This window comes from Argentina silus (genome assembly GCF_951799395.1).
Source record: "Argentina silus genome assembly, chromosome: 1".
Taxonomy (NCBI): Eukaryota; Metazoa; Chordata; class Actinopteri; order Argentiniformes; family Argentinidae; genus Argentina; species Argentina silus.
The window spans coordinates 12,098,306-12,110,805 of record NC_139655.1 but is presented as its reverse complement, the minus strand read 5'-3'; the positions used below and the strand labels follow the sequence as shown (position 1 = coordinate 12,110,805).

At 46.8% G+C, this 12,500-nt stretch overlaps 1 protein-coding gene across 1 annotated transcript in view; it reads left to right on the top strand.

The window, feature by feature from the left end:
* The window catches only part of efnb3b (ephrin-B3b), a 56,326-nt gene that overhangs the window by 34,666 nt on the left and 9,160 nt on the right, over window positions 1–12,500 (top strand). The window lies entirely within an intron of this gene.

Below are 12,500 nucleotides of genomic sequence, written 5' to 3'. Positions count from 1 at the left end.
TGGCTGATGGGAGTGCAGCGGCTGGTTTGGGTTCTAGAGTGACACAGAACCTTAATGTGGAGTACCATGGAATCAAACAACACTGTAACAGATACAGCAACCGGATAATGAATAGAGAAGCCCTCCACTTCACCCAGTCAAATCCAATCTTCCTTACTCCTCCTGGGCTTAGTCCATATTAGTAACATCTGCTGCCATGGGGTAATGGTTTATTACATGTTAATGAACACCAAATAGCATGCTTTTATAAAATTTCTGTCTAATTTTCTCAATTCAGCCCACCTCCTGTGTGTGTGTGTGTGTGTGTGTGTGTGTGTGTGTGTGTGTGTGTGTGATCCCCCTGTATGGCTCTCCCCTCCCACAGACTTCACCATGGCTCCAGCCCTTGTAACCAGTGTTTTAATGTATGCAATTAAGGTTCTAATTAGTGTAATTAATTCTGCCAGAGCCAAGCCCCTGCCTGGCCCTATTCATGGCTGTAGAGCTGCCATAATCCCTGCCCCACACACCCTCAACAAAGGACCCGCTCATAATGGGGGCAGGAGCGTGTGTGTGTGTGTGTGTGTGTGTGTGTGTGTTTGTGTGTGTGTGTGTGTGTGCGTGTGTGGCCCCCTGTGTTCCTTGTTTGAGACGTAGGCCTAGAAAATGAGAAGCGAGATAAACAGTGTGTGAAATGAGTGAAAACACAGACGAGTATTTGTCTCTTCCTCAGCCTCCTCCTCCGTTGCTCTTTTGAAGCTTATAGAAGAGAAGGCATCTGTAGTCCTACTTGCTCATAGTAGCAGAAACTTACAGCGATTCTCCACCATATTTACATGTTATACTTGTCTACCACTAGTATTCGATGTAGTACCCCAACCCTGACAGTTTTTAATCACCATTGGCATAATTCAAAAATGTCAATAACAACACTCAAATTCAACTCTTAAGTAACATTTGAAGGAGCAGGGTTAGCACAGTTTTTGGGGTTAGCCCCAGAAATCTCCCAAACACGGTGCCAAAACTAGCCAGTGTGAAACGGGACTGCTCCCATGGCATATACTCTGGAGCTAATTTGTTATCATGGTTAGCTGCTAGAAATACAGTTGGCTAGTTGTTACAAGATACAAGGTAAAACTCAAATATCCAATACATTTCATGTCTCCAAGTGTCTCTCATTTCAGCTAGTATACAGTATGTTACTTTTAATCTATAAGTTTCTGTCCTGACGGTGCACTAGCAAGCTAGATAGCTAACTTACATGGCTAGAATGAAAGAGTGTTGCTATGGTGAAAAAGAGAAAAGAAAGAGTGTTGCTATGGTGTGAATCATTAGCATTGAGTTAATACTTAGCCAAGGGTTAACAAATGCATGTGTGAACCGAGGGTAAACTAGCCCTGGGCTAAGTCGTAGCTCCAGGCTAGGGATAGCCCTAGGTTAAAAAAAACGGCAGCGTGAAAAGCCATAGGGCTTCTTTATCTTAAGTAGTGGTTGTTCCATGCTGCTGGATGGGTTCCTCTCCAGGGAATGTTGTTTACTTAGAGGAAGTGATGCTCAATGCCCCATGTGAATGACACATTTAAATTATAAAACAGACATAACAGTTTATATCTGCTATACTCTGGGACCATGCTATTCCCTGGATGGCAGACCAGAGACATGACCCTGCTAAAAACGTTCACTTGCCAGATCAGGGAGATCTCTCTCTCGCTTGTCTCTCACTTTGTCTTTCTTTCTGCCTCTCCTATTTCGCTGTCTCTCTGTTCCCCCACCTGTCTCTCTGTTCCCCCACCTGTCTCTCTGTTCCCCCACCTGTCTCTCTGTTCCCTCACCTGTCTCTCTCACTTTGTCTCTGTAGCTCACTTTTTGGTTTCTCAGCACACACACACACACACACACACACACACACACACACACACACACACACACACCCAAACACCTCTTACATAGCTCATAGAACAAATAAACACTAACTCTCCAGACAGACAGTACTATACACATAGTTAGGGAGAAATTGCCTACTGTAGACAGGCCTCTAGCTAATGAACACATCCTCCCAAACTAAACTCTAAACACACAGAGACATAACAACAACCACAGGTTTTTCCTGTCCCACAAGTATTTAACGTCCTTTGGTTATTTCACTTAAGCAAATGAGGACTGAAGAACAGACAGTAAAGAAAACACACACACACACACACACACACACACACACACACACACACACACACACACACACTAAACACACACAGAGAAAAAAACGTCTGCTGTCCATCACTCCACCCCCCCCCCCCCATCTCTTCCTCCCTCCCTCCCTCTCTCTATCCCTGGAGCAGTGTGCAGGCACAGATGTCAAGATGTATTATTTCGGCTGGCTGACTCCCCATGTTGTGTGTTTTCTCTCTCTCTTTCATTTCTTCCCTCTTTCCTCTTTTGGAACAAGGTTGGTGGAGGAAGAGGAGGGGGAGAAGGGTGCTTTGGAACACATACAGTAACAAGGGACAGAATGTATCTAAATGCAGACACACAGACACAGACACAGACACAGACACACACACACACACACACACACACACACACACACACACACACACACATCCTCCGTATATTTGTATCAAGCCATTTACCTCCATCTGCATTAGCTGCATAATAGTACCTTTTCAGCCTTGGCTGGTGTATGGTGAGATGGATATTAGATGTGGGCCAGGTTTAAAGGGCTCCAGATGTGGAGGCCTACTCTAACACAGAGCAGCCTGGGGTTTAGACTACACTGTATGGAGGGAGAAGGAGGGGAGGACACTAGTGGGAATGTTTAGATGTCCAGCAAGGCTGTGTGTACAAGTGTTTATACACAGTAGGGTGAAGGGCCCCAGTTGTTGGAGTGTGTGTATGAGATGCTTGGTTTTGAAGAAGCACACAGCCTACTCTTGGGGGTGTCGACAGTCGACACACACACACACACACACACACACACACACACACACACACACACCGACACACACACACACACACACACACCTACACACACACACACACACACACACACACACACACACACACACACACACACACACACACACACACACACACACACACACACACACACAGTCTGTCTTACACACTCCCTGTGGCTTGTGGTCTTTGTTCTTGCAGAGCTCTCATTTACTTCATTAAAACCCTTAATTAAAATGACAGTTATGTGTAATTACAGTCTTTAAGATGTACTACTCTGTACAGAGCCTTCACTCTCTCCCCCTCAACTCAGTTTCACGGAGAAAACATTCTTCAAGTTTGTGGTGTGTCTGTGAGTGTGTGTGCGCATGAGCGAGGTCGTGTGTGCGTGTGTGAGCATGCATATGCATGTGTGTGTGTGTGTGTGTGTGTGTGCGAGCGAGCAAGTGTATGTGTGTTTCTGTGTTAGTGTGTGTGTGTTGCGCAGTGTTAAACTCCTCTGTAAAGTTCTGCGTCTTTGACATTTGGCATTCATGTGACCCAGAAATAAATGGATTTTAAGAGGCCCTTACTGTAAGATCTCATCCCTCCTATTGCTTTAGCCTTCTTTTTCTCCTCTGTCTCCTCTCCCCCTCTCTCTCTGTCTTCCTCCTCTCCCCTCCACATCCCTTTTCTTAATTTAGAATCCCCCCTCCTCTCCTCTCTCCATCTCTCCATCTTGCTCTCGCTCCCTTTATCTCCGTGTCACAGATCGCTGTCTTGTTTCTCCCATCAGACCGTTGACCCACTTCCCTCTTTTGCATCCTTCCTTCCTTCCCTCCCTCCCTCTTTCAGACTTTCGTCCTTCACTCCAACAACCCCCCCCCCCCCCAGTGGAAGTTGTCTAAAGGCAGAAAGCAACAAGAAACTAACAACTGCGTTGCTTGAGGGTTCACTAGTGTTTCTTTAGCATAGCTTTAGCATGACATTAGGCTGTTGATGTGCTTGTGGCTGATTTGACTGTGTCTGTGTCCCACAGAGCTGTCCAGCTGAGCAGAACACAGGATGTTATTTCCCCTGTTTGAATGTCTTTGAGTTCATTTGTGGCAGAATGTTTTCTGTTGTTGTTGCTACGTAATCAGACAATGACAGACAATGTCACCATGGATCTGGTGGCCTGGAGGAACAAAGATGGGCCAGAAAAACTGGAAACAGAGATACATAGAGAATCACAGAGAGGAAAGGAGGGAGGAATGGTGGGGGGGATGGAGAGAGAGAAAAAGAGAAATTGAAGAGATTAAAACTAAATATATGTTATAGTGGAAAAACAACCACTGAATATACTCTTGTGTACAATGAGCTGTATGAAATGTAGTGTCTCATTTTATGTCTCTGGGATTAAGAGGAAACATTAATTCAGTCAGGCATCTTCATAGGCAGAACTAAATGATACTGGAGGACCTAGTACTGTGTCTGGAAGTGTGGAATTGTGTGTGTGTTTGTAGCCTGAATTAATGGGGGCAATAACTTATGACTCAGTGGAGAGAGAGAGAGAGAGAGAGAGAGAGAGAGAGAGAAAGAGAGAGAGAGGGAGATGGAGATAGAGGCCCCTCTTGCCCTACACAACAGCCTGTGAGATAACCTGTTTTTTGTTACAGTACCTGGACCCTCTCAGTCCCTCTTCCATGTGTCAGTCATAGTGGGGAGGCCGTGTGTGTGTCTGTGTGTGTGTTGTCTACAGACAAACAGAGGACTACCCTCACACACAGGGGCCTACCCTCTACCCAAGACCCAGTCCTCCTACCACCAGCCTTCAGACAGGGCCCAGGCTACCACAGCTAGGGCAGGCAGCCAGCCAGAGATCATAGGGTAGACAGTGGGGGTAGAGAGACATAGCTAAAGAGAGAGAGAGAGAGAGAGAGAGAGAGAGAGAGGGGAGGAGAGAAGGGGAGAGAAAGAGAGGGATGAGCTTGGCTCATTTAACCCATATCCGTGGGTCTGGAGGAGCGGACAGGCGGAGGTGTTTTTGTTTTATTCTGGGAGAGACATGGGAATACAAGAGAGAGGCTTAAAAAATGAGTGATTTACGGCTGCATGAGCAAAGAGTTGAGGAGTGAGAGGGAGAGGGGGGAGAGAGAGGAGAGAAAGAGAGAGGGAGGGAGAGAGGGAGAAAGAGAGAGAGAGAGAGAGAGAGAGAGAGGCAGGCAATGACCCATTTCTGCAGGCCTCCATTCTAGTGACTGATATAACGGAGATGGACGCACACTCCCAGACATAGAAACACTAACAGGCACACAAGAACACACACTAGGAGGTGCGCGCACACACACACACACACACACACACACACACCGGACACACACACACATACAAACACACACACACCGGACACACACACACATACAAACACACACACCGGACACACACACACACACACACACACACACATACAAACACACACACACACACACACACACACACACACACCGGACACACACATGCATACAAACACACACACACACACACACACACACACACACACACACACACACACACACACACACACACACACACACACAGATGCACAGACACTAGTCTTGTGTAGCCATACCTCCAAATCACATTGTTCTCACGCCTCCTTGGTGGTCTGGAGAATTTTAAATTAGGCTTGGATTGAACTGGACGGAGCAATGGGAGAATGTGCCCGTAATTTCATTGGATGTTACATTCCAAAAACCCTCCCTCCACACGCCCATAGAATGGTTGCTTGACTAGCATAGTGAGAGTTGTTGACTTTGCTAGCTTGCAACGTTGAAGAAAAATGTAATTATGTTTTTTTGGAGTCAGTATTTGATTGGTTTGACATGTTGCAAGGCCACACTCATTTCAAACGGATTCCCACCCCTTTGTAGCTACTTTCTGCAAAGGATTTCCCCAGGCTTTCTAAACTAGGAAAGCCTGGTCTCAGCGAGGTTACACAGACACTCTCTGAGGAAGACCAGCTCAAGTCCTCCTCAAGTCTCTGAAGAAGACCAGCACGCTGACACACGCTACGGAAAACGCACATCACTGTTGAAAGTCATTCTATTAGCCAGGATACCTTGAAGTGTCATGATAACAAGTTTGACAACATGACTGTAACAATGCATCAGTTCAATGCTGAGACCATGAACCTCGTCTGCTATCTATTCATTCTGTTTCTATGGGCCCTGGCATTGAAGTGACTCTGTCTTTTCAATCCCCACAGTCGCTGTAAAATATCTCCACCATAGAAAATCTGCACATAGAAGTTACAGTGATTTATTCATAGATAAGCATTCATTTATTCAGAGATAAATATGCATTCAGCTCTAACACACACACACAAACACACACACACACATACACACGTACCCACACAAACCGAGAGAGAGAAAGAGAGAGAGAGAGAGAGACACACACACACACACACACACACACACACACACACACACACACACTGAGAGACACTCACAAATGCACTTGATGCCCTCACTCTGAAACTTTGACCCAGTTCTAAGGAACATCTCTATTAGCTGTCCTACAACGCCACTGCTTTATCAACGTTGTCCTGACATTACACAAGTGTTGTCTCCATGTTCCCCAATCCTCTCTTCTTAATAGCTTATGGACCTCTGCATCTATCCAAAGGTCTCTCTCTATCTCTCACTCTCTCTCTCCCTCTCTCTCTTTCTCACTCTTGCTTGCTTCTCTCTCTGTCTCTCTCACTCTATCTCTCTCTCTTTCTCTCTTTCTTACATATCACAAAGCCAGACAGTGCTCCATAAGAATGGCGTGGCTGTGTGTGTGAGATGAAAGAGAGAGAGAGAGAGGGAGAGAGAGAAAGAGAGAGAGAGAAAGAGTGAAAGAGAGAGATCAAGTGCGTGCCTGATACTAGCCCTCCCTGGAAGAGCTTGGGGCCCCTGTGGCCCAGAGGTTGGTGTGTGTGTGTGTGTGTGTGTGTGTGTGTGTGCGTGTGTGCGTGTGTGGTTGTGTGTCCGTGTTGGGGGTTAATATGAAGTGATCCCACTCATCCCACCCCCCATGCACAGGGACCTAGAGGGAGAGGGGATGGAGGGGGAGAGGGCAGAGGAGAAAAAGGGGGGATAGTACGGTTGAGGGGGATAGTACGGTTGATGATAATGGAGTTGGATGGATGGAAAGTGAATAACTGCAGAGAATTAAAATGTCATCGAGCACAGAGGGGAGATCAACCGCACGCAAGCAGAGACACTGAGATCATTCCCCTGCCGTATGGGGTGAGTGTCTCTTTGTCTGGGTGTTTGTCGGTATAGGTGTGTGTGTATGTATCCATAAGTGTGTGAATGTCTGTGTCTTCAAAGTAATTGTATTGGAAGTCTCCTTTGTATAAGCATATGCATATAATAATGTGCATAGATTGTGTGTGTGTGTGTGTGTGTGTGTGTGTGTTGTGTGTGTGTGTGTGTTGTGTGTGTATGTGTGTGCGTGCATGTGTGTGCCTGTGTCTATAACATGTGCCCGCCATGTGATATTTAACCTGTGACCATGACTTTTCACACTAGTGCCCAGATACACTATGCCAAACTATTACAGATTATAAACCCATTCAGCCTTACACAGACACTCACGCACGTACACACGCACGTACACACGCACGCACGCACGCACACATACGAACACACACATTTCCTATGAAAGAGCGGTGTTTTAAACATACCGTAAAACTGATTTTGGTAGTCAGGCGTTTATTTGCTTTAACGTCGGAGCACACCCGCGCATATTGGAGACAGGCTAAATGAGACCGGCGGTTATTACCCCCCCGCTGCTGTTGCCAAACTGCTGCTCAAACACACGATATGACAGAGCTGAATGTATCATACAGAAAACAAATATCCACCAACATTATATCAACATTATTAGCCTACTACAAATTAGTCAAAACCTTCATCTTTGACAGATATGGTAATTTCTTATCGGTTCCATACAAGACTTCTGTAAACGATCTGTCAGACTGTTGAATAAATACCGGTAATGTCACAACGGTCACTCAGAATCAAATGCGTCGCTTTAATCATTTGCTAATATTAACAGAGAATACGTACCGTTAAACATTTTTTGGACCCGGCGTGTATGAGGGTCGGTGCATATTTGGTTCAATTTCATTAGTGGCCCGGCTATTACAGGAGACATGCGTTTGTTAGAGATTCGGCGCTTATTGGAAGTTTTTCCGTACACAGATTCTAGTTTTGTCCTCACATGTACTAACAGCGGGCTGGCTGGATATTTTACTCTGCTAACCACAATGCAGTAAACAATATCCCATTGTTTGCAACAATGGAAAAACTCTGTTCTCTGCTGAAGGAAAACCTTACGCCATGTTGGAACTAGTCGTCTGTATTTGTTCAGAGGTGGAATGCATACGGAAATAATATATGCAGTTTGGGTTAGGAGTTTGAGCTAAAATAACGTCTTTTCAGTTCCAGTACACAAGTTAATGTGTTTTCTTCAGCTGTCAGGGAAGGTAATGGCTTGTGATAGCTTCATTAATGCGTCATAGCGAGGTTATAAAAGTGCCTTGTGTGATTTATGAAGACTTCTTTAGTTACAAGAAATATGAAGTATGGATCCAGGGTTTTTATTAGTTGGCTCAGGGAGCTGATATGAATCCTTCACACTGGCTCTCTCAGGGACGGGGAGATAGACTTAAAGCGTCATCATGTCTCTGACTTATAGATACACCGTATCCCTCTGGTGAGATGGGACTACAAATTAGAACAGGAAGGCGAGTGTAAATTCTCTCCCTCCAATCCTTTAACTGACAAACTTGGTTCCTGCCCTGGAAATGTGGTCAATTAGACTAAACAAGTTGAACCAAGAATAGAGCTTGAACCAGAGCTGTTGTGATATGAAGTTTTGGTTTCATGTTTGTTTGGGCAGATGGAGGCATGTCACACATGCATGCACACAAACACACACGCAAACACACACACACACACACACACACACACACACACACACACACACACACACACACACACACACAAACACACACACACTGCTTAACATATACATTAACCTTCGCCAGGGGCACATGGAAACACCCCACCCACTCACATCTTCTGTCACGTTACTTAGTACGTCTGATATCAAGTTCATTACCCTACTCGACAACGACAACGCGGCTAACATGGCATCACACACCAGCGGCTAGCGTGGGAGAGACACCTTCCCTCGTTCCCTCCCTCACTCCCTCCCTCCCTCCCTCCCTCGCTCCCTCCCTCACTCCCTCTCTCCGCTTTGTTCCTTTTGCTTGTTTGTTTGTGTATTCTTTTTGACATTTAATCCGCTCTTTTTCTCTGTGCTACGTTCTCATCCCTCGTTTCTTTAATCTTGCTGCCATCTGAAAAGATGTTATCTGCTGCGAAGCCAAATTGGGTTACAGCTCCTCACTGAGTGTATGTGTGTCTGTGTGTGTATGGGTCGTCCCAGGGCGATGTGGTACTGCTCACTCAGGGGGACAACTTAGTAGGTCAACTGGAGCTGGTCTGGTCTGATAGGGTGGGCTAGAGAGGCTTGGGCACACACTTATATATACAAACCCATGTGCATGCGCACACACACGCACACACGCGCACACACGCACACACACCCACACACACACACACACACACACACACACACACACACACACACACACACACACACACACACACACACACACAGCAAGGCACATGCTCACAAACATACTGTAGACATACAGTACACACACACACACACACACACACACACACACACACACTTTCTTCACTTGTCTAAAACCCTACTCTGGCACAGAGTAGGCTGTTGGCTGATTGAGGTTGACTGCGGTATTATTTAATTAATTAAGTTTTTCCACTTTTGCCGTCTTCCTTCACATCTTTTTTTGGAGGAGGGTGGCGAGGCGATGTTCCTCCTGTGCCGCCGTCCTCCGGCACTCCACATCCCGCCATCACTGCTGATCATTGTCTCAATTACTCATCCCTCCTCCCCTCCCTCCCTCCCTGTCACTGTTCTCTCTTTCCTCTCTCATCTCATCCCAAGTTCCTCTTCGTCCCCCTCCCATCTCTGTGTTTCTCTGCCCTCTCTCTCTCTGCACCCCTCTCTCTTTCTGCCCTCTCTCTCTCACCACCCCTCTCTCTTTCTGCCCTCTCTCTCTGCACCCCTCTCTCTTTCTGCCCTCTCTCTCTGCACCCCTCTCTCTTTCTGCCCTCTCTCTCTGCACCCCTCTCTCTTTCTGCCCTCTCTCTCTGCACCCCTCTCTCTTTCTGCCCTCTCTCTCTCACCACCCCTCTCTTTCTGCCCTCTCTCTCTGCACCCCTCTCTCTTTCTGCCCTCTCTCTCACCACCCCTCTCTCTTTCTGCCCTCTCTCTCTGCACCCCTCTCTCTTTCTGCCCTCTCTCTCACCACCCCTCTCTTTCTGCCCTCTCTCTCTGCACCCCTCTCTCTTTCTGCCCTCTCTCTCTCACCACCCCTCTCTCTTTCTGCCCTCTCTCTCTCACCACCCCTCTCTCTTTCTGCCCTCTCTCTCACCACCCCTCTCTCTTTCTGCCCTCTCTCTCTGCACCCCTCTCTCTTTCTGCCCTCTTTCTCTCTGCACCCCTCTCTCTTTCTGCCCTCTCTCTCTCACCACCCCCTCTCTCTGCACCCCTCTCTCTTTTCTTCGCTCTCTCTGTTCTTCAGTGATGTGGCAAGGTCTCTGACACGCTACTGCTACTTGCATTATCCCCTGCTTTTATCTCTCTTTTCTTTTAGTTTTTCTATCCAATACCAGTCAGTCTTTCCATAATTGACAACATCTTAAAAGGCACAGCGGTCTCTCTCTCTCTCTCTCTCTCTCTCTCTCTCTCTCATGCCCTCTCTTGCTCTCTCTTTCTCTCTTTCTCTCTCTCCCTTGTGTCCATTCCGTCTTTCCTCCCTCCATCCCTTCCCATAGTCTCCTGTCTCAATCATGTTAGCAACAGCTTGTCACAGGCTATCAGTCTCTCTCATTCCTCCCTGTCTGTCTCCTTCTCTCTCTTCTCCCTGTCTGTCTCCTTCTCTCCCTTCTCCCTGTCTGTCTCCTTCTCTCCCTTCTCCCTGTCTGTCTCCTTCTCTCCCTTCTCCCTGTCTGTCTCCTTCTCTCCCTTCTCCCTGTCTGTCTCCTTCTCTCCCTTCTCCCTGTCTGTCTTCTTCTCTCCCTTCTCCCTGTCTGTCTCCTTCTCTCCCTTCTCCCTGTCTGTCTCCTTCTCTCCCTTCTCCCTTAGTCTTATCATCTCTGTTTCCTTCTCCATGAAACTGTATAAACATTCTGGTTTTCTTTCGGTCTTTAAACCTTTTTTGTCCTTTTTTGTCCCTTTCTCCACTCCATTTTCTCTGTCCACTCCTCGCCCCAATCTCTCCATCCCTCATTTCCCCATGCTGATTGCCCTCTTCCCTCTCCTCTCTCCTCCTTTCCTGCATTCACACCTTCCAATGTTCATAGGCTGGAGTGAGAGATGGGGAGAGAGGGAGAGGTGTGATAAGTAAAGCTCTCTATTTTTAACACCTCTCTCTCCTCCTCTCTCTCTCTCTTCAGCATCGGACACGTTAATCTGTTGCCTCAAGCCAAAGAGAGAAAAGGAGGATGGAGGCATTAAGAGAGGGAAGGAAGAGGTAGAGAGGGAGTAAAGAGGGGGAGAGAGAGAGAGAGAGGGGGGGGGGGGGGGGGAGAGAGAGAGTATAGTATGTTCATATCTCTTTTTCTGGACATTTCTCAAAAACAGTACTCATATATTTCTCCTCCTCCCTTGCTCCTCTCCTCTCTCAGTAAGCTCTACACCCCCAGTCTATAAAGGATCATCCCTCGCTCCTCTCCTCTCTCCGTGAGCGTGAGCTGTAGACCCCCAGACCCCACTTATAATGGATGGGCTGTGGTGGAGGTAGAAATCGGAGGGGCTCTGATCTCTGCCTCCACTAGCCTCCCCTGATGGGCTGTGTACCGTACTGTATGGAGACAGGTGTGAAGCTATTACTGGTCTTCCTGTTCCTCCTCCACCGTCTACCCTCCACTCTCATTCTCCTCTCACCTTCTAGTCTTCCCCATGACCTGCATTATATCATACAAATATGTGTAACCTTTCAATTACAGAAAATTGTTGTATTTCAGACGACCGTATTACTGTACATCACAGATTAGGTGTAGCCTGCTTTGGTTTCCCATTAGGATCGACTCATTAGAATGGGGTCTCTAGATATGGCCATATGATGCAAGGCACTCTCCTCTATGATTTCCTCCTGCCTGTACTCCCCTTGGATTTAATCCTTGAATTAGATCAGATTATCATTCCAGTCATCTAATCTGGGTTTATGAAGCGTCCCTCCTCTGGTGTTGGTCCAATCTAAATAACAGAGTTATGGGAGTGTTCCGTTAGGAGTGTGTGTTAGTGATTGAATCCGCAGTGCAGTGGGGTGGTAAATGAGTTCCACTGGGGTGCTAAATTAGGATTTATTAAAGAACTTGTGACATTTCAGAGCTTCTGTGTGTTTAATCGCTACGTCTGCGAATGTCGCTCATTCACTCCCTAAAATGGCC